Genomic DNA, 23,699 nt, shown 5'->3' with positions numbered 1-23,699 from the left:
TGTTTTATTAAAAAACTTAAAACAACACCTAGTCGCTATTAACGTTATCTTTTCCTGGACTACAATTTTGGGTTTCTATGTGTTTATTTACTCTCTAACTGGGAGAAAGTTATTCATACTTAGTTGGCCAACAGATAACACGTGTGAGCTCCTGGCTGGCGATGCCCCTGGGGTGGTGGTTTCTGAATCCCCTTCTGAGTTCCACCTTATGGTACAAGTTAGTCTGGAAACTTTTAGGGTTTAGCTAGCATTCATCCCGGACTACCCTAAGTGACTGGGGTGAGATTTCTTTTTTCCTCATTGCATATTTCTCTATCCCCAAACCCCAGCAAACACAGAGTGAGAGAAAAGCTACAATCCTTGGTGTGTTACATGGGGAAGGGACTTCACCACCTGGGATGGATTTTATTCTTCCCCTTCTGCACCACCCACTAAAAAAGGACAGTAAACTACTGGGAATTGCAGTCTATGAAGATACATAAAAATTTGGTGCAGAGCAGCTCTGCTACAGGTTTTTTTTTTTTTTTTTTTGGTCTGCACCACACAGCTTGTGGGATCTCAGTTCCCCGACCAGAGACTGAACCCGGGCCCCAGCAGTGAAAGCCCAGAATCCTAACCACTAGGCCACCAGGGAACTCTCATCTGCTATAGTGTTTTGAACATGTCAAAAAGCACATGACCCACAGGAGAGAGCTGCTCAGGCTTTCTACTGGTACAGAAATCCAATGCTGGCCAACAACTTTTATTCTCAGTTCAGCTCTATCAGCCTCATAATCAGTAGAAATTCCTTCAGGAATCCTGCAAAAGGCTATCAGTCTCATTTTCCACTGGTATTACGTCTTTATCTTTTTTGTGTCACCACTGATACTTAAATGGAAAGTTGGAAGGGGCTGTATCAGGGCCTATCAGCCAGATGACACTATAAATGTGTTATTTTGCAAATAAAAGTCAAGTCCCAAAACCTAATACAACACTGCTAATGGACAAAAGAGGCCATAAACACAAAAGGTGTATGTGGACAAACACAACCGTTAGAACTTTTCTACACCGCAGTGGTGTATCTGTCACTTACTAATCAAGCATGGCGGCTCTCCAGGGCGCTAATTCTCCCAAGGACCAAATACCCATTTACTGTGTATGTGTGCAGAGAACGTTTCAGTGACAGCTGCTCAGAAGATAAGGACCAAGGGGAGAGAAAGGAATGAAACGCAGCATTACAATACAGAGAGACCAAAAACTGAGTGGAAATAAAGACAGACAGTGGGGAATAAACAGGAGATTAATACCTATGAAGTGGTGAAAGAGGATAGAGTCCCAGAAGGGGTACCAGAGAAAAATTCTATAAATTATCAGTGGGAAACGGAAGCTCTGCTGGGAAAGACCTTCAGCCTAATTTTTTTCAAACTTAAAACTGGGATTTTTGTGCCTTGAGGAAATAATAGGTAAGCGGGGAAGCTAAGGCAATTTATCACAGTGATCATTTCCACTGATAAGCGTTTCTTTGTTTGAACAAATGCCCACTCTTAGAAACCAAGTTGCAACTGAACTAACAACTCGGTTTCCAGTGACGTTCCCTGTTTAAAAAAAAAAAAAAACTTCCAAAAAAGGTAATATAAAAAGAGTGAATATACAATATATTTTTGGTCTTTTGACAGAGATCAATGCGCTAGAAGGACACCTGCCACTCTTGACTTTAAACGTGGAAATCGTGGGTTGGCCTAAAAGATGTAACAGGTTATAGAAAAACCCGAACGAACTTTTTGGCCAGCCCATATGTTCGATCCATATACCTTCTATAATTTCCACACGTGAGAGGTGAGAATATGTTTAAAGATATCCAATATCAGAAAAATATGATGTATATCGGGATTCTGTTGGATCTTGTCAGCTACTCGTAGCAAGATAAGCCAGCAAAGGAGGGGCCAGAACTTGCACTAGACTTGCCGCTGGAGCAAGTGCATGTGTGCAGAGTGGGCAAAGAATAATGCTCACGCTGACCTCTACTCAGGACGAAAGAAAACTAGGGAGTCCCAGAACCCAGGGCCATATGCAGAAAGAGGCCCGGCAGTCCTTGGAAGCCGTCCTGCAATGGTCCACAGACACTTATCTGTCAATGGGGAAGCAGCAGGGCCCTGTCCCTGGGCTGGACTTCTCCCCAGCATAGCCACTGGTGCAGCCAGTGGAGTTAGTTGGGCCTCGCTCCTACAAGAGAGACCAAATGATTGAATAAGAAGAGAGTTGTGACCTGGACCACATTCAAGCCACCTGAGGTTTGGGAAGTCAAGACACAGAAGGTTTGCTGTTACTAAGAAGGTTAACATCAAGAAGGGTTAACATCAAATGGGCTGACAATGCACCACTGGGACTGGGGACCATGCCCAGGGCCATGCAAGTAATAGTGACACAGAGCAAACACTACAAAAGGGTCTCCTATTGGTAGGAGTAGCATAACATCACATCCAATTTCAAATGATGGAATCTCCTCAAAGGTGAAATTTTGCACTTGAAGTCTGTGGTTAACAACTGCTTCATGGAATCGTGGGACGCTGACTCTGGAAAAGCAGGCAGACCGTCAGCCTAGGCTGCCCAGGCTCCAGTATAACTTGCCGCTTAGCTTTGAGCATCATCACCTAAGCTTCCAGGGCCTCCGTTTTCTCATCCCAACAGTCTCTATGGCCACCTCTGGAAACTCTTGAAGGCCATGAATTTTTGTTATGAGCCTCCTATCACAAACACAATCTTAGTAAAAATGATCCTATACTGTGGCATTCCTACTTATTCAACAAATCTAAAGGGGATAATCACACTCCAAAATGGATGTTCCGAACAGTCCAGCTTCCTTCACCCAGATCCTTTGAAAAGCAGACATGGTAACAAGCCAACCAAAACCTTGTTAAGACTGACCATGAAATAAATCATGTTCATCGCAGCTGAGCACAGTCTCCCTCACCCCTCTGTGCCCAGCTCAGTCTTCCCTCCATCAAGGGCTGGTGTGTCAGGACTGGCTTTGTCCCGCAGCAGCTGGAGGCCATCGGTCCCGGCTGCCCTCTGCGGGCTGGACACAGCTGTGGCGAGGCTGGGCGATGGAACAGTGCCGGGTTTCATGAGGAGGCAGGAAGGAGAAGGTCTGATCTTAGAGACACACAGGAAGTGGGGTGGGGGGACTGGGTATAAGGGACACAGGTGTGCCCGGCCCAATCCAATCAGGAGGAGTTCCCAGCACGACCCAGGGTTCCTAGTACAGCTTGCCCCTGTAAGCAGCTTTTTTGGCAGCAAAGAGCTGCTTGCAGGAAAGGGGTCTCTGCAGGAGGCCCCTTTTGTCTTGTCACTAACCTTAAACCAGGCACCCCCATGCTCTACTCAACTCCAGCCCCAGCACACCTTTCAAATCTCTTGATCACGTCATACCTTACCTAACTTTTTGGTTCTTTCCATAGATAAAGAGGTAGAAATGAAGAATAAGTAATTAACATATGACGAGATCTCTTCCCTAGCTTCCCCTTCAGTAACCTCACGAACAAACTGTGTGAAGCAGGTAGCATCTAAGGAACGATCACAAGAAGTCCACAAGCCCGCACAGAGGGGGATGGGGACGACTCTGACACTCCATCTCAATGATTAACTGAGGTTACTTCCCTTTTTCTCTTTAAAAATGTTCCTGGCTGAGCAAAATCTTTGGAGGTGGTTTTGTTGGGGGACACGGAGTCTACCATCTCCCCAGATCATCAGCGTTATGGTTAAAAGCAGCTTTCCTTTCTACCAACATTTGCCTCTCTCTCGAGTACTGATTTTTGAGCAGTGAGCAGCCAGACCTGAGTTCGGAACCCCCCCAGTTCTCCAGGGAAGGCCACCCCCAGATCAGTCCTACTCCAAACACAAGTCTCAGCCAGAGTCTCTCCCAGGCCCACAGGAGCCTAGACAGCTACATGGGGACCTCCCAGGCCTAACTCAACCAGCACTTCTCTGTGGTCTTGGCACCAGAGGGGGAAACTGGAAAGAAAGGGGCTGGAGGGGAAAAAAACTTTTATATGGTTCTAACTTTATGGAGAACAGCACAAGCTTTCTAATGGTGCCGCTTGGAAGCACGTCGACGTAAAGCCCAGGGGACCCAACTCACAGCCCCTCATCTTTCATAGAATTCCAATCCTGGCACAATCCTTGTATGAGGATTAAATTTATTCAGAACCAATTTTCCAAGAGCTCAAAATATTGCACACAAGTATGTGTTTTTACTAATCTACTAAATCTTTACAACATTCCTTTTCCTTTGGTTAGAAATGAACAAAGCAGGGTTAATCTCTACATCTTTTTCAACCATGGAAGCACAACTGAAAGAGAACAATCTACCGCAGGTAATAAAGTTAAGGAGGATCCTCGGAAAAACCGGTCCTGAGGGGAGGAAAAGATCACTAGCACAAGCCCTTGCCCCACGAAGCCCCATAGTCCACGGACAGCCAGCAGAGGCCAGGCCTACCCAGAACCCTCCCTATTCTCAGATACCCATGGAACAGGAGGCAAATTCTGAGGATGTACAGATTGGGTTTTTCTGATCTCAGTGGGCAGTTGCCACATTTGAATTCAAGTCCTTTAAGAATCCACTCACAAATGCTGAGCATCCCTGCTTTATCTACAGAGATTTTCAAAACACTCACCTCCTGTCTCTCCCTACTCTTTTTTTTTTTTGCGGTACGCGGGTCTCTCACTGTTGTGGCCCCTCCCGTTGCGGAGCACAGGCTCCGGACGCACAGGCTCAGCGGCCATGGCTCACGGGCCCAGCCGCTCCGCGGCATGTGGGATCTTCCCGGACCGGGGCACGAACCCGCGTCCCCTGCATCGGCAGGCGGACTCTCAACCACTGCGCCACCAGGGAAGCCCTCTCCCTACTCTTAATAACATCATCCCCCAACATTCACTGTATAACTGTAAAGAAGCAGGACCCATGGGGCCTTCTGGGGATAACCCCTCTCCCCATCTCCGAAGTACCTAGACAACTGTCTCTGATGCACAATTCCTGAGTTGTTTTACAGATGCTAAAACCCCCACCAAATAGAAGACTTTAACTACCTGATGGCCATGAGCACATAGGCCCCAGATCTACTGGAGCCTGAGGACTGATAGTATTAATCCCTGTGATACCGCCCTGCTATCTCACGATCAACCAATCAAAGAACTATGCACGAACTGAGCACACACCCTGCCACGTGACTCTCCTCTCTCACGCTGCCTTTAAAAATGCTTTCCTGAAACCCATCAAGGAGTTCAGGGGTATTTTGAGCGCTAACTGCCCTGGATGCCTTGTCTGCTGCCTTACAATAAACGCTGCGCTTTCCGTCACCACGACCCGGGGTGGGTAGATTGGGAAGCCGACCCAAGTAACGTAATGAATCTCTAACCGTTCCTCAACAAACAAGTCTGAAAATGGCAGGCACGTTTCGCCTTTGTCCTACCAGGATTTTACAAGGTTGAGAACGATGGATTTCAGTTTGAAATCTCCTTAGCTGGCAAAGGGAAACATCCCAATCACAGTTCTCTGCTGAGCATCATTAGAGGAAGCCAAAGAAAGAGCGGGAGCAGGAAAATGGGTCAAAGAGCAACTCTTTAACTTACGAAAGCACAGGCCACTTTGCCCAACTCACAAAATCAGAGCCTGCTTTATTCAGCTCATCCCCTCAGGACCATGTACAGACGAGGAGATTTTTATCACTGCAGTCTCATTCTACAAAATAGGACTCCATTTCCTCATCTTTCTGGATGGCCATGAAATAATGTACATCTTGTAAATAGAGGTTGGTTACTTCAGGGAGGGGGATAGGAATTAATTTCAAACCTATCGCATAGTTTCAGGTTATTTCCCGTGAGATTTCATGGGGGCTGGGGGGTGAGGGCCAGCACTGGAAGCCATAATTTCCATATTTATTGGAAATTGCATCTCAGCCAAAGTGGTACATTGTGTCCTCACAGTGAGACCTCACCCAGAGAAACTGAATTAACTCACCCTATCATCGTAAGTGTTCAGGGTCTTTTTCAGAAAACTGTAATATTTGACCCTCTAATTCAGAGACTGTTTCTTTAAATGCACTGCATTTTAGCAGACTGTAATTTAAGGAACTGATTTCTAACCTAATAAACTTCTTTGCCAACTAAACCAGAGTTTATATCTGTGCAGTGCATAGGAAGTGATAATAGAACCAAATGGCAACTTTTTTTGAATCAGACATCTCCCAGCCAGATTGCTTAGCTGGGTCTTTATTTATTTATGGCTACGTATTTTCTTCTCTAAGGCTGTTTCATAATCTTCTAAAATATATTTTTATATAAAAATATGTATTTTTATATATTTTATATATGTGGAAACTACATGTGCTTATGTATGTGTTTACATGTCTACACATGTGTTTATGTGTGTACGCATGTGTATGTATGTGTGAGTGTATGTGTGTACAGACTGGCACAAATTTAGACTGTGAGGAAACGACTGATAAACGATGCTGCATATTTCATGTATAATATATCTGAATACTGGATTTTACAACCACTGCTGATGGCATTATGCTGTTTTATTAAAATTACATTATGCACATTATGTAATTAATTCACTGAGGCTTCCAGCTCAGAACACAACCCTCCACAAATCTGGATTTTTAGTTTTAGTTTTCTTTTGTTTTAGGAGTATTAACACCTCTTTAAGAAGACAGCATGGGGTTGGCATGAACATTAACACATATACCACAAAAAATGTGACACATACAAACTCTTGCATTAAGAGAAAGAGTTTGAGAAATTAAGTAAAATTAGTTAATGAGAAAATAAATTGGCTATTATATCAAAATGTTAAGAACCCAATATTTTCTTAAGGAGATTTACACTGAAGATAGTTGACATTAGTCTTAGATCACCAGTACCCGATTTGACTCATTAACTGAACTGAAATACAAATAAACAGTACTGATTAGAACAGTCAGAGTTAGGGGCAAGCATTTAACCTTTGGAGTTGACAATAGTACCCTCCCACAGTATATCCTATGGTAGATCAGGAGCCTGACCCAGCATGGTTTTTATGTTTTTGGGTGATTTTTTTTAATGTCTTTAACAATGCCCTTTGCATCTATAAGTGATTTATTTAGAAATTTTTCAATGCTGTTTTTATTAAATAAATGAAAGTCTTTCTCTACTGTTATTCTTCATTTTATTATATAAAAATATAGATTTTGGCAGCCTTGCAAAATTAATCTTAAAATATTTCCCCCAAATTATTACATTCCAAGTATATATCCTCAAAAAGGAACATCTGTGTTATCTCTGAGTAGTTGAAATCATGTAATGTTTATGCCCTACTTTAAAATATCATCTAAGGGAAAAAATTAAATTTTCAGGTTCATCATATCTACACTCATAGCTCCTCAATTACAGGATATGTATTTTTTTCACATTTTAACATTTTTGAAAATGAGATACATCCTAAAATAATAGCCACATTCAATTTGGATTTACTCCTTATTTTCTCCTAAAACACTATTAATGCATCTAGCAATCCACAGTGTAACAGACATGAGAAAATACATTATTTTCCACATGCCTACGACTTACTAAGTGTGTAGGTTCTGCCACATGCTTAATATAACAGTACTTCTCACACACAGAAATCCCTAGAAGCAGCCTAATACCCCCAATCAATCACCTTTTTGCTTGAAAGAGAGGGAAAGGGTGGCACCAGGAGCCACCACAAAGAATAGAAAAGTGAAGTACATACTTCTCCAGTACCCTGTTCGGCAAGCGATGTTCATGTGATTCACTTCTGGCCAATGAGAAGCAAGCAGAGAAGTGGCAGTTCTAGGAACGCTTACATTCAACCAACAAAGAGAAAAGACTTGGCTGGTGTGACCTCTTTTCTTCCCTTCCTCCTGTCTTACTCTTTAAGGATAAGAGTACCAAGGCTCAGAGAGGTTAAAATAACTCACCCCAAACCATGCAGTTGGTAAGTGGCAAAGCCAGAGGCAAATCAGCCTCAGGGCAATAGCCAATTCCTTAGGAGCTAATTTCTTCAGAAGTGCTAAATAAAACGTTATTGGGGTAATATGCACCAGTCAAATCAAATTTCATCATGCAATCCTTTATGTAGCTAGCAAAATGTAAAAACAGCACTCTCAGGTAGTTAAAAGCCTGTCCCATTCCCCACCCACTCACCCACTCACACAAAGAAAGCCTGCCCAGAATCACTCATCTATCTTGTTGGAGTAACCCACAGTTACTGCCCCCTAAAATTCTGGAATCAAATAAGCATGGCTGGTGCTCTCTGACTCAAGCAATTGAGAGATTTTATTATCTAATATGTAAATCTCTTAATACACATCCCAACTACTTGACTGAGAACACACACACACACACACACAGTCTACAGTAAAATCAAGAAAAACTAAAATAGAGAAACTTTCACTAATTTTACCCCCAGAACATTGATCCTGCCTTGACCAAAGTAAATAAATCAGTGAAGCTGTAAATACATTATATTTTCATTACAGACAATCATTTTCCCCATGCCTTCATTCAATAAGTGTTGAACAAATATTTAAAGACTAGAGATTTGGAGGGATGTCTAACCAAGAAGCCCCACACGCCTTGGACCAGAACTGAGCAGAGCCGGAACTCAAATCTCAGGTCCTTTTGCCTCCAATTCTAGCTTTAGGACCTTAGACATCCTGAGCCCAAAAAGTGAACCTAGTAACCCCACGCAAGTGAGAAACTAAATCCAGATGCCAGAGCTCTGTCCAAATTTGCTGAGCACTTGCTCTGAATAAAGCTCTACCCAGAAGGTGATATACATTAGAATAAAACACGCTCCTGCCCTCAAGGCCCCTGAGTCCCTGTGACCATTGTGTGATTTAAATAATTCAAGTGAAATCAGAGACATTATCAGTAACAGAAAAAATTTAAAAAGAAATCTCATGTGCCTCTTAAGATATCTCAAATTAAAATGAAGCTTTCCATTTGACAAAACCCTAAAATATATACTAATCAAGATAAAAATGACCAGAATGATAATGGCCACAATGATAGCATTTATTATTGAGCACTTACTATGTACCAGGCACTATTTCAAATGCTTTCCAACTTCTAATACACAACCAGAGCATTAGATATTATTATTATCCTAATTTTACAAATGAGTTCACAAAAAAGCTTAGAGAATTACTTCATAACTTGTCCAAATTTACACATGCTAATAACCACTATACAATTCAGCCTCCAATTTCAAAAAATCCTGCCACTATTCTATAGTTCTTTAAAAAGGGATAACAACTCCCGTACACACAGACACGTAGTTTTATCTGTCTCTATAGGTCTGTTTGCTTTGAATATCCCAAAATTTAATCAATATCAGGGAAGAAAGCTAGGAGCTAGAAGCTGAGAGAAATACTACCCATATGGGATGGGCCATTTGTGGTAAAAAAAAAAAAAAAAGAAGAAAACGAAATCAGTAAGGGGAAGAAAATGAAGAGTTTAACAAGAAAGTTTCCAACACTTCATACTTTGCTGACCCTGCAGCTTTGTGCAGACGACTGCTGTTGCCTCAACAACTCTATTTATTGGAATATCCATTTTCCTGTCTAATAGAGCCCAGCCCAGAGTTGGAACTTCCTCCACTTGAGCTGATTCTCTACTGCTTCATTTATGCTACAGCTGTGTTTGTACTACGTGTGAGATATTTATCTCCATGATCACATACAGTCCAAGCAAGGTAAAGAAAAATACAGGTAGAAAATGAAAAGGAAGAGACACTCCTTTCACTGTCTTTCAAAGTAGAACAATAACAATTAGGTAGGGGAAAAAATACCTGTAAAAATGAACTCAAATCATTTTTTTACTTATAGAGGAAAACCGCTAACATAAGCAAACTGATGTAAATTGTGTATGTGTGTCCTCTCTCACCAATGTGCAAGTTTCCCTACTGGATTATAAGGTTCTTGAGGGCAAGGGTTAGATTCAAGAAACCTCATCTCTTACATGGGATGCTGCCAAGGCCTGGGCCGTGGTGTCTGTGTTCCCCACTGTGTACTCTCTGGTTGTGAAGGAGCTGAGAAGATTTGCTGATGATCGTGGCCAGGTTAGTCACTACAGACCCAGGGCAGCACCCTGCCCACGGGAGGTGCTTATTTAATATGAGTTGGACTGAATGGAAATAATATCAGCATTACCCAGTTACCTCCATTAACAACCAGTTTAGATGAGCTTTGATACTTTCCAAATTGTTCGTTTGTTTTCTCCTTTTAGAATTGTTACTATTTAAAAGTTTAGGCATATGGTAACACTTAGCTGGAAGTAAATGTTTAACCCAATCTCTACTAAGTAAAGTCCTTAACATTTTATATGCAGTCTGAAGACATACCTAAAAAGATACATATACATACACACACACATTTGGAATAAAAGCTGGTCTCGTCATAGAGTGCTGTTTTCTATGTGGTAGCAGCGAATAGAGATTTACACTTCAGGAGGAGGCAGGCACCTTACCATTTATCTTCCTTCAGCCCATCAACTTCCCTCTCCCCCTCTCCCTCTCCAGTCATGGGTGCTTCATATTCAGAACACAGCAGCTGCTTATTTTTAAAAGTCCAGAACTTCACAGCGGCTCGCTGTGCTTTCTCGTTCCATTCTCATTGCAAAGCTGTCATGTTGTTTGTCAAGTCTGAAAATCTCTTTCCTACTTTTCATCGGAGACATTGATTAAATGGATAAAAATAGAATCCCAAACTGTCATAGCTCTTTCAGTCATCTTAATTAATTGTAATTAGTTTTTAAATATTCAGTTCCTGATTTCCCATAAAACTGAGGGCATCACACATGCGTGAGCTGTCGTTATTTCTTAATACTAGCAGTGGTAATAGTAAGGTACCTGTCCATTCTTCCCTGTGGTATTTATACTTTCAACCCTGATTAGTATGTGTGTGGCTGGTAAATAATTGATTTGATTTTATAGTGAGTGACATATTTTGAAATCTGCAAAGCATCTTATGCTGGGAATTTAAGCCAACCCTTTTCCCGAGATAGCTCTGGGCGCTCCTGCAATAATAAGTTGGAGCAGATCTTGACTTTCCTATTAGCATCTCACAATTTATGAGCTTTTGATAGCCATGAGATGATTTTTAAAGGATGATTTTAATTCCCCAATGCACCTAGATAACTAGAAAAATAACAGACAATAAATGAGTGCTTTAAAGAAGGAATTTAAGAATTTTAAAGCTTCACCCAAGCTGAAAGTAATTTAAAAAACTTTATAATGGTCCTGAACTGACTTCAATATTCCCTTGACATTATTAAAGGAATGTATCAGCTTTGAATAACGTACTCCATTTAGGCTGCACAACTATCCTATGATGCAGTAGTCATTATCTACAGTTGTTATATGAGGAGATTGAGGCTCAGATATTTTAGGCAAATTACAGAATTCGGAATTGGCAGATCTGAAGTTCAATCCAGATCCAGCTGCATTCAGTCTAGATCCAGCCACATTCACAGCCCTCACCAACTCCCAGGAAGAATGTGAGTCCTTGAACTTCCTGACATTTACAGCACCGTGTGGGTCCTTATATCAAGTTTAAACCTAAAAAAATTCCAAATTCATTTATTTCATGGATATCCAAGACTTTGGGGTTCAATTTATCACTGGCTAGGTACTGAGTAGGAAATGATCGGGCTACAATTTTCAACCATGATCATAAGTAAAGATTTAACATATTTGGGGAATTATCTGAAAAACCAAATATAAAGAAACTTGTACCTCAAATAATAATTTTCCCAGTAGAATTCGCCTAGCAAGTTTATTGTGGAAGTCAAAGAAAAGTGTGTATGGTTCTAAGCAAAACTCTTTAGGTAAGTTTCTATCAGTATCATCCACTGTCAAAGTGTTAAATTCTTACTTTTGTTACTCCTGTAACCAAAGCTGATCAAACAATCAATCACACGCCTTCTGCATGCTCCAGTAAACCACTTTTAATTAAAATATCCTTCAATTACCAACTCATTAGAAATTCTGAACTCCATGGTAATTGAGAATTTAAGCAACAAGTTTGGCTGAATCACCATCCGAAAATACTGAGTAGAACTCAGTAAGTGAAGAGAATTAGAAATGAATTTTTTTCCTAAGGAGAACTCAGGTTATATCAACTCACTGCTACAATTCCGTGTATTTAAAGACAAACACCTTTGACAGGTCATTATTAGGAATTTAGCTAATTATGCATTAGTTTCTATTGGGAAGCTTTACTACATGTCTTGTGATGGCATTTATACCAAACTATCTTTACAAGGGTGTCTGTAAATTAAACAGCCTGGAAGTATGAAGATGGCATCTCCCTCCAGGACAGAGGACAGATTGGTTACCTGACCAGGATAATAAAGGCTGAGTACATTTGCCAGCAGCTCTTTATAAGACTGGTGGCTTCCTAAACTCTGCCTTCCTCAGCTGTGACGCAGACCCACCAGGTTTGAAGTACCCACCTGGCGTCACTCAGTGTTGCCCCCTGGGAACTGGGGGCCAAGGGAAACTGAAGCAAGCAGGAAGCTCGCGCCACAGGCTGTGCCATGTGGAACAGAATCCTATGTGTCTGACCCAGGAGTTTTGTGTCTTTTTCCAACATGTATGGAACTGTGGCAGGCTCACTTATTAGCTCACAGGCAGGGTAAAATCTCAGAACCTTCACTGCTCTTGACAGTTATGTGTGATTGATCAAGTATTTGCAGAGGCTCACCAACTCCACGGGAAGTTTTTGCACCTCCCTCTGAAGCCTGAAACTCACAGCCATCACTTGCGCTCACACAATCACGGCAAACCCACTACAGAAAACCACCTTCCTATAAGACCTGGCCACCCGATAGCTACTAAAATGAGGGGCGATGGGAACAAGTGGAGGAGGCTTGCCCACTGCCGGGTTATTAGCACCATCGTGACCGTGGACCTATACGCCCCGAACAAGATATCCTTCTTACTCCCTGATGGATTACATGCTTTCCCAGGCTGACCTGTAAATCCCTGCCATCAATCAGTCTCGTGGGAAGAAAATCTCGTATCTTGCTCCCTCTCTTCAGGCTACCCCAAGGGTGACACAAGCCAGACAGGTTTTTGAGGCACTGAGGTGCCCCAACTTGCTTCCTTTTCCCCACCTTGCTGGTCAGGCTCATGGACAGTAATAACCAATATTTACAGAGTACTTCTTAATAATCATTTGATCCTTCTCTCACCTGGAGATGCAGACAATTTGTAGGCTCTCTTCACAGAGGCTCAGCGAATCCAAGGGGCTTCGCCCAAACCCATAACTGGTAACTGATGAAGCGGACACGTCAGCTTGGGGCTTCCAACTCTTTCTTCTGTAACCGTTCCACCCTGTACGCCACGAAACCCAGACGCCCAGCAAACGGTTCAGCCAGGGGCTCAGACCGCGGCTCCTCGGGCTGCGCCTCACAGGGAACGCCCATGGGCGGCGTGGTTCTGCATCCTCCCAGCACGGAAAGCACCTCCCACGTGCCCCACCGCGCCCCGGGAGGAGGGCTGCGCCTGCGCACAGTGCCATCTGGCCCAGGTTCCAGAAGCGGAAACCCAGGGGTCCAATCAACCACCCCCCAACACACCTGCACAGAAGCTGAGGCTGTGCCCTCCAGACCCCACTCTGGCCCTCTCATTCGCTCCTTCAGCTACTCTCTGAGTGGCCCCATGAGAGGCAGGGGAGTACAGTGGTTAGGGAGCAGGGTCTAGAGCCAGAGGACATGGGATTTTTAACCCTGGCTCAATCACTTATTACTTCTAAGATCTTAGGCGACTTATTTAACCTCTTTGTGCCTTAGTTTCATTATCTGTATAATAGGGATAATAACAGTATGTCTATTACAGGATTGCTGTACAGATTGCATGAATTAAATAAATTACTCCAAACAGGCCTATACTCAATAAATGTTATCTGTCAACCACCACTATAGCTGCTATGAGTCCCCACTGGACACACTGATCCCATTTTGGTTAGCACCCCAATTTCTCACCGTCAGGCCTGGGCCTGAATTCAGGTGAACTTCTCCAAGTTCCCCACACCCAACCCTACAAAACCCTACAAAACAGCAATCTAGCCTCGCCCACTCTGCCATCAGAAACAAAACTGTCAAAGAGAGTGTGATGAGCTCCAGAAATCTTTCTTACTGAATGAATAAATGTGTTGGGAAGACTCTGTCCTTCACAATATATATTCTGGGAATACGATGTTATGGGCTGGAGCATCCTCTACCTGCTCTGTGAGTAAATCCACACGGTAGGCAGAATAATGACCCCTTTCCCCCCCGCACCCAAGATGTCCACATCCTTTTCCTGGAACCTGTGACTATGTTACCTTACCTGGCAAAAAGGACTTTACCGATATGAGTAACAAGGACATTGAGATGGCAGATTTTCCTAAATTATCCAAGTAAACCCAATCTAATCAGGAGTCCTTAAAAGCAGAGAAACTTCCCCAGCTGTAGTGAATCAGAGAGATGGCAGTCAGAAAGATTCAGCTCATCATTGCTGGCTTTGAACATCTTGAAAGGGGCTACAAATCAGGGAATGTGCGTGGTCTCTAGAACCTGAAAAAGGCAAGAAAATAGATTTCCTCTGGAGCCTCCAGAGAGTAACGCAGCCCTGCTAACAGTCTGATGTTAAACCAGTGAGATCTGTGCTGGACTTCTAATCTCTAGAACTTTAAGATAATAAATCTGTACTGTTTAAGTCGCTAAGTTTGTGGTAACGTCTTACTGCAACAATAGAAAACTAACAGAGTCCCTCTGGATTCTCCTACTAGGGAAAGACCACAAGCCAGTAACTGGGCAGTATGCTGTGGAATTAAGCAAGAGAAAACCACATACTTCCTCACTAATTCATTCTTTCATTGAGTCACTCAATGAACTTCTGAAGCACCTGCCATATGCCAGGCACTGTTCTATGTGCTCCAGAAAACAACAGTAAAACAGAGAGAAACCGTTGGCTTCTGTTCCATGGAGCTTATGTCCCAGAGGTAAGAGAGAGAGACAGTAAACAGGCCAATAAAGAAATAAAACAATTTCAAACAGTGATAGGTGCTGTGAAGAAAATGAAACAAAATGAAGAGATAGAGAACACTGGGGCAGAGCCAGGGGAAGGAAACCCCAGACTGGGTGGGAGGAAGGCTCTCTAAGAAATGACATTTGAGCTGAAATCAAAAAGGCACAAGGAGTCAGCAAGGCAAAGATCCAAGTCAGATCCTGAGCTGCTAACCCATGGCTGACCGAGGCATTCTTACTGAGAAGGTAAAAGATGAAATAGCCGCTCTGAGAAATTGACACAACTTCTTGCCCCAAAGAAAAGTACACCGTGTGAATTGCTTCACTCATTTTCCTGTCCTCACTCTTCACAAGCATGACTTTTAAGGCTTTTTTTTTTTTTTTTTTTTTTTTTTTTTGCGGTACGCGGGCCTCTCTCTGCCATGGCCTCTCCCGTTGCGGAGCACAGGCTCCGGACGGCCATGGCTCACGGGCCCAGCCGCTCCGCGGCAGGCGGGACCCTCCCGGACCGGGACACGAACCCGTGTTCCCTGCATCCGCTGGCGGACCCCCAACCACTGCGCCACCAGGGAAGCCCAAGCCTTTATTTTTTAACATACTTTATGTTCAGTGTAAAGGCAGCATTACCCCAGAGTCCCCAATATCTCTCTCAGTGAGATCACTCAGTGCTCTTCTTATCTGAATATGGATGCGGTTAGATTCCTGGGACGGCTAGATTGCTCTCATTGTGATGGATTTCCCTGTGGCTGGCTGTTTCCTGTATCAGTGACACTGGCTCCAGGACCAAATGCATTGCTCAGGTTCACACCCAGATGGAGAGCCAGAGCCGATGCAGACCCAGCTGGCTCCCCCGCACACTTAATTAGGAGGAAAAATATCAGTCTCTAGATGGTGAGTAAATGTGTAAACTTCTCTCTCCTGTCTTATCAGGTAGGAATGATGGTCTTTGCCATCCAAATCACACAACAAGCCACTCGATTTATCTATTATTGATAAATAGTATCTTGCTCTGACATCTATGGTAAAATAGTGAAAGCCACTCCAATTTTGATTAAGATTGTCGTAGTGTCATTAATTATTTCTCACAATTGCTCCTTTCATAGGTTCTTTATGAAGGTCAAGCTAGAATGGCCAAGCAATCTGTCTCAAGCCAGCGTTCCCAGACATACACAAACAATCCAGAGCAGCGCAAGCCAGCTTGTACACCTGCTAAGACTCTCTCCCACATATACTTTGCCATGTGAGAAAGTTACAAAGGTGAGATATGCAAAATGATTCCAGTTCTAGAGCTATTCTACCCATTTTTGTTGTTTTATATGTTAACGTAAGAAACTTACATATAGACTTCATATTGAGTGCAAAGCCTTTTGTGTTGGGGAGTTGGGGTGCAGAGTTAATACTTCACAGTGATAATTCACTGACCCTGAGGATGGTGCTCAGGTTTTAGAGCCAGAATATGAGTCTGATTTCCAACCCCACCATGTAACAACTGTACGACCTTGAACAGGACACACCTCTGACCAAGCATCAATCCTTTCTTCTCTATAGATTGAAGTCGAAAGAAACGCCCTTTCATCTGTTTCAGAGGGTTCTCACAATTCCAAAATGAGATGTACTTTGTGAACTAAATATAAGTGTAAACGCAAAGTCCCCCCCACCCCAGCCTCCTCACTCATGGTGCTACAAATATGTTGCGTTTAAGGCAAAAGCCCGGGTCCTGGTTCTCCGCACTCCACCCAGGATTCCTCTCCTCAGTGACTCCCTATGGGAGGCCCTGGTGCTTGTGGGCATGGCCGTTCCCGCACCTGAGAGCATTCCTCTCCTCTTGGCTGTGCTTTTCGTGGGCTCCACTGACCTTCGTTACTCTGCTACCCACAAGACACCATCGACCCCCCCCAACAGCATTCTCTGGACAAATAACTTCCTCTAAAATGCCAACCTCCAGGCCCGGCCATTGGGGAAACCATTTCCACTCTCGGGCTTTGCTCTTTCAAAAAGGGACCACCAAGAAGAAGTCGTTAGGCACTGAGACCAGTTCTTTGCAGGGACTGCAAAACTTCATCTTTAAGGGCCAGATAATAAAGATTTCAGGCTTCAAAGGCTTAAGTAATGTATCTCTGTAACACATTCTTCTTTGTTTTGTTTTTACAATGCTTTAAAACCATAAAAACAATTCTTAGCCTTTCATCCTTACAAAAACAGGTCACAGGCTGGATTTGTCCCGAGGGCCGGAGTATGCCAACCCATGCCGTACGTATGCCACAGTCTCGTTCATGCCAGAGCATACTTGTGTGTGTGTGTGAGCAGGTGTCTTCTGTTGGTAAGGGGAGCTGAGGGGAAGCTAGTTAAGTCAGGAGAGGTACCTGGAGCCTCGGTTCCCTCGGACACCCAGGCTGTCGCTCGGTCTGGTCCCACGGGCAGATTTCTTCCCACGCGGCTTTCTCTCTGTCCAGCCTCTTTTGGGGAATCCTAAGCTATGGGAGAGATCAGTCCATGTCTGAGCTCCAGAAGTAAGCCAGGCTCAAGGCCTCACCCTCAGGGCTCCTGAGCGGTATGTAAATCAAGCATGTGGCTTCCATGCCCCCGAACATTCTGTGACAGTTAGAAGGCCGCTCTGCCCACAGCACATGGATGGAACCTGGTGGCTGCACTTACTTATGATACAATCCAGCCTGGTAAAAATGCATCACGGAGCCACCCAAAATATTTTAGACATTTATAATCTGCTATGCTTACTACCAAAAAAGAAGAGGAGGGGGAGGAGGAAGAGGGGAGGAAAGAAGAGGGAAAAAAGAGGGGAAGAGGGAAGGGAAGAGGAAGGAGAAGAGAAAGACGCAGAATGTTTCGCTTGGACATCATTATTACCACAAAATCATTTCACCTGGTACTTATATCACATTTATCAAACACTGTCACATAATCCAAAAGCAGAAGTACGATTCCCCACCATTCACAGTTTCTAAAGGAGAGAGAGTAGATTTGGTCTTCCTTTGGGTGTTTTCTCCTCTTCAGAGAAAACTTCATTTCAGTTCTTGATTTTCACATATGTGTCTTGAGTTAAGGCCTCCCCAAGTGCAGAGGGTGCCCATCTGCAAATTAGTAAGTGATGCCACCTTGGGCCACAAAGGAGCTAGAAAATGGGGCCCCTTCGGCTCTGTGTCTCAGCAGAGTTTGGTTACTGAAGGTGCCTTTGTCGGGGGATGAGTGGGGGGGGTGGAAGGCACCTCTTACCCTGGCAGATACAGCTGTGCCCAAGGACACCCATGTGGGTGAGCAGAGCCAAAATGGCTTCTCACCCTGACTTATGTCCTTGCCAGGCTGCACGATAACACACAGAGGCCCTGACTTGGTCCGCGAGTCAATACCTACAGGCCGGATGAATTTAGTCCATTTTTATTTTTTTTTATTTATTTATTTATTATTTTTTTTTTGTGGTACGTGGGCCCCTCACTGCTGTGGCCTCTCCCGTTGCGGAGCACAGGCTCCAGGCGTGCAGGCCCAGCGTCCATGGCTCACGGGCCCAGCCGCTCCACGGCATGTGGGATGCTCCTGGACCAGGGCACGAACCCATGTCCCCTGCATCGGCAGGCGGACTCTCAACCACTGTGCCTCCAGGGAAGCCCAAATTTAATCCATTTTATGCAACTACTAGCACTATGCTGACACAGAAGCTGGTGATAATATTTATGGCGTTGACTATGCTGGTGCTGGAACCATCACCAACTTGTCAGCTGGAGATCCTTTGCTCGTTATCACTTAAGGAGGGCTGATTTTGAGAGGGACGGAGACATCTCAGAGATAGCTAGAGAGGGTAAAGGCATCCACAGTGTGGGTAAGTTGTAGGAGGAGGGTGACTAATAGCCATGAAGATGAACAGAAAGAGAAGGGTAACTAACTAGTATAACAGAGCCGACAGCTGAAGCTGAGGATGGAAGCCTGTTCCCTGCAGAGGATGCTGAACGCCTGGAGGCTTAAACTGAAAGAGGACTTTCTTCAATGGTGGGAAGGAAGATTTGGGAAACCTTGTTTGCACTGATGAAAGAGGTACACAGCTGAGAAGCCAGGAGGCTGGTGATGAGGTTTCAATCGCCCAGAGCGGAAAGAATAGACACAGGTGGGGGCCTGGAGATGTGAAAGGAGGAAAATCTGAAGCTGCCTGGAAGCTGCCGGGGCAGAACCAGCGATAGGTTGGAAGGGGGAGGAGGGAAGGGCTTGGTGGAGTCGGGGCTGACTGGAGTTCCTGGCCCAGGAAAGGACTGATGGCTGTGTTTTGGTTGCCAAGACAACAGGCCTAAATGGCAGCCGGAGAGGCCTCAGAGTCTCTCTCTGGGATCCTCCTGCTCTGGGTCATGCCGTGCAGACCTGATGTTCTCCCATTAAACGTACAATATGTCCATGCCTCTCTTTCGCTTTGTCACAGCTTACCCTTCCCCCTCCCCATATCCTCAAGTCCATTCTCAAGTAGGTCTGTACACTACCAAACGTAAGGTAGACAGATAGTGGGAAGCAGCCGCAGAGCACAGGGAGATCAGCTCGGTGCTTTGTGACCGCCTGGAGGGGTGGGATGGGGAGGGTGGGAGGGAGGGAGATGCATGAGGGAAGGGATGTGGGAACAGATGTATATGTATGACTGATTCACTTTGTTATAAAGCAGAAACTAATAAAAAAAATTATTAAAAAAAACAAACGTACAATATGTACTCTTGTTGCCTGAGGTATGTTTATCACCTGAAAGGACTCTCCCTCCCCATTGTATCAGGATGCTGTGGGTTGCAATCATGTTTCAGAAACACATATTTTTCAGCATTGTTAAGGGAAACAAACATCTGTGACAACTAATCCGAACCCATTCATAGGAAAGATAAATAAAAGCATTCTAACCTGTAGCATTATATGTAACTTCTTTAAACACGGAGAACGTTACAGCAGAGCTCTACCTTTCCAGCAGAGAATGTACTCCATATCTTCCTCTGGAAACTAAAGATACTACATATAAATTTGAAATCATATATCTCTTCAAAGCATTAATTTTTAACAAGGCCAAAATTGCTAACAACCAGGGAGAGTACCAATTTATAAATTATGTGCTCGGTACATAGTATACATTGTGAATTTGCATGCATATGAAATGCAAATAACCAGAAGAGCATAACACTAAAGCTTCAAATTTATATATGCAAAAGACAGTAAATCCTAACATTAAAGTTCTTCCCAGAAAATATTAACTCCCTACATCCCATGCAATGGCTGCACAGTCAGGGGAGTGGTCTCAGTACAGAGTTTAGGAAGAGTATAACTTGTATCATCCATGCCACCCACCCACCAGATGGAGCAGACAAGACCGTCTGCATCCTGTGCGACAGAAGTAAGGTGCCGATGCTGCCCAGCTTTTGAAAGTTTTTTTTTCTTTTTTTTCATAATTTGACAGGAAAAAAGGTACCACCAAAACTGCCACTTTTGAATCACTAAGAAAATCTTTCTTCATTGTAAAGATTTCAACATTGAGGAAACGGGACAAAACACAGCTAACTTTGCTCTTCCGCCAAAGTAAAAATCAGAGGTATGTGATGTCAACTTGGTGGCTTTGGTGCCCAGTTATTTGGTCCAACACTAGTTTAGCTGTTGCTGTAAAGGTATTTTTGTAGATGTAATTCACAGTATCCCTCAGTTAACTTTGGGTGAAGGTGAGTACCCAGGATAATCTGAGTGGGTGTCATATAATCAGTTGAAGGCCTTAGGAGCAAAAACTGAGTTTCCAGGAGGAAAAAGAATTCTTCCTGAAAACTGTAACATAGAAATCCTGCCTAGGGCTTCCCTGGTGGCACAGGGGTTAAGAATCCGCCTGCCAATGCAGGGGACACGGGTTTGAGCCCTGGTCCGGGAAGATCCCACATGCCACGGAGCAACTAAGCCCGTGTGCCACAACTACTGAGCCTGTGCTCTAGAACCCACGAGCCACAACTACTGAGCCCGTGTGCCACAACTACTGAAGCCCGCGGGCCTAGAGCCTGTGCTCCCCAACATGAGAAGCCACCGCAATGAGAAGCCTGCGCACTGCAACAAAGAGTAGCCCTCGCTCACCGCAACTAGAGAAAGCCCACGCGCAGCAACGAAGACCCAGTGCAGCCAAAAATAGAATAAATAAAATAATTTAAAAAAAAAAGAAATCCTGCCTAAGTTTCCAGCCTGCTGACTTGCCCTACAGATTCCAGATTCAAGGCTACGACATCAACTCCTGCCTGCTGGCCACCCCTATGAGTTATAGACTTGCCAGCTCCCACAGTTATGTGAACCAATTACTTAAAATAAATATACTATATGTACATACACACAGGCATAGATGTGTGCATATCTATTGATTCTGTTTCTCTGGAAAACCCGGACTGATACAAGACTCAAAGGGATTTCCCACTTAGAACAAAGTGTTCAGTATTATAATCCATCCTGGTGGTTGGGTGAGTGCTGCTCGATTTTGATTACAATGTAAAAATTAATGTATTCTCTTTTTAAAAATTTTTTTATTGGGAGACATATAACATTATGTTAGTTTCAGATGTACAACATAATGATTTAATATACGAATATACTGCAAAATGATCACCATAAGAAGTCTGGTTAACATCCATCATCACACATAGCTATAAATTTTTTTTTCTTGGGATGACAACTTTTAAGATCTACTCTCTTAGCAATGTTCAAATGTACAATACACTGTTATTAACTAGAGTTACCATGTTCTACACTACATCCCCACGACTTATTTATTTTATAACTGGAAGTCTGTACCTTTTGACCACTTTCACTCTTTTTGTTCAAATAGCTCCACCACTATGGAGTGCAGGACTTTCTTGAAAATTTCCTTCCTGATACTCATTTAAAAACTTCTCACTCTAAGAGGATGACTCTAAGAAGAATAATGGGGAATTATATTTGTAAAAGAGGCTCATGAAAATCTTTCTGGTGGCTAAACATCTGCTCAGCAAGGCTGCTTTGGGGGCTTGCCTTTCTGTATTTATATTGTGAATTCTCTGTGGATGCTAAGTCTTGGAGGATGGAACTGTCCCCTCATTTATGGCCTAAAAGCACAAGTCATACGATCAGCTCTAATGGAGCAAATATCCCTGTCAAGTTCAGGTCAGTTTCACGGGTTTAATGCCACTCTGACTGCTTCTTCTCTGTCTCCTTTCCTCCCTTGGCCTCAAAAGGCAGCTTACTGTGTGTGCTCTCCAGCCTCGGCTCTTCCCATCTCCTCTCTGTGACATGGAATGCTTATCCCCACACCCGGATCCAATTACTGTGTGTGCACAGCCCATCCCGGGCCTGTGCTCCCTTCCCGACAGCTAACTCTTCTCACACCCCTTTATTTACTGCCGACTGTAGGATCTCCCGGGAGTGGGAGGAATGAGGGAAAGGGTCGTAGCACGTCCAAAGGAGAACCGACCAAATTTCTATCTTTTGCAAACTGTTCCATTTGCCACGGTTCCATGACCTGTAAGCTGGGAAGAGAACTGATCTATTCTAGAAGGCATTTGGACATCTGCTGTATATAATCTTTTGGCTACGCCTTTTTTTTTTTTTTTTTGCGGTACACGGGCCTCTCACTGTTGTGGCCTCTCCCGTTGCGGAGCACAGGCTCCGGACACGCAGGCTCAGCGGCCAAGGCTCACGGGCCCAGCCGCTCCGTGGCATGTGGGATCCTCCCGGACCGGGGCACGAACCCGCGTCCACTGCATCGGCAGGCGGACTCTCAACCACTGCGCCACCAGGGAAGCCCCGCCCTCTGTTTTCTTCGGACCAGTAGGCATGGGAGGAGTTCTCCGAGGCAGCCACCCAGCCTTGACTGAAAGTTCACAGTAAGCTCTCCTCATCTTCTGTCTTCTCTATCAGTCCTGTCACGAAGGCCAATCTCTTCTCCTTCTCCCTTCCTCACTGCAGCTCTTCTCACCACGTGCCTGCCTTCTCCCTCTTCTGAGTTACTGCATAACCCACAGCAAGAATCACCTCCCCCCAATATACACTACCAAACGTAAAACAGATAGCTAGTGGGAAGCAGCCGCATAGCACAGGGAGATCAGCTCGGTGCTTTGTGACCACCTAGAGGGGTGGGATAGGGAGGGTGGGAGGGAGACGCAAGAGGGAGGGGATATGGGGATATATGTATACGTATAACTGATTCACTTTGTTATACAGCAGAAACTGACACACCATTGTAAAGCAATTATGCTCCAATAAAGATGTTTAAAAAAACAAATTACCTCCCCCAAATGTCACTTTGATCAATCATGTGACATGTTGCCAAGTGTTCCAAATGTTTCTTCTGAAATTAAATTTCCGCCCCGGACATCCACCAGCTCACTCCCTGCTTTCCCCTCACTCTCCTCCTTTCTAGCTGTGCCGGCAGCTCAGAGGCCCCACCCCTGTGCCCTGCCCCCTCTCTGCTCTCCAGAAGGCGGGGCTAACCCTTCTCTCTTAAGACTCCTTCCCTAATACATTCCTGCTGTCCTTGAATCTCTACTCGGAAGGAATTCCCTTAACATTAAAAAATAACCCCTGCTCGTTTTTCACAGGGAAAATTCAAGAGGCGATGGGCTTCTGGATCCCACATCCCAAATAACTCACTGTGGTTTTCCACCATTCCTGATTCA

The sequence above is a fragment of the Mesoplodon bidens genome, assembly GCF_964165515.1.
Source record: "Mesoplodon bidens genome assembly, chromosome: 17".
Lineage (NCBI taxonomy): Eukaryota > Metazoa > Chordata > Mammalia > Artiodactyla > Ziphiidae > Mesoplodon > Mesoplodon bidens.
This window is presented reverse-complemented; position numbering follows the sequence as displayed.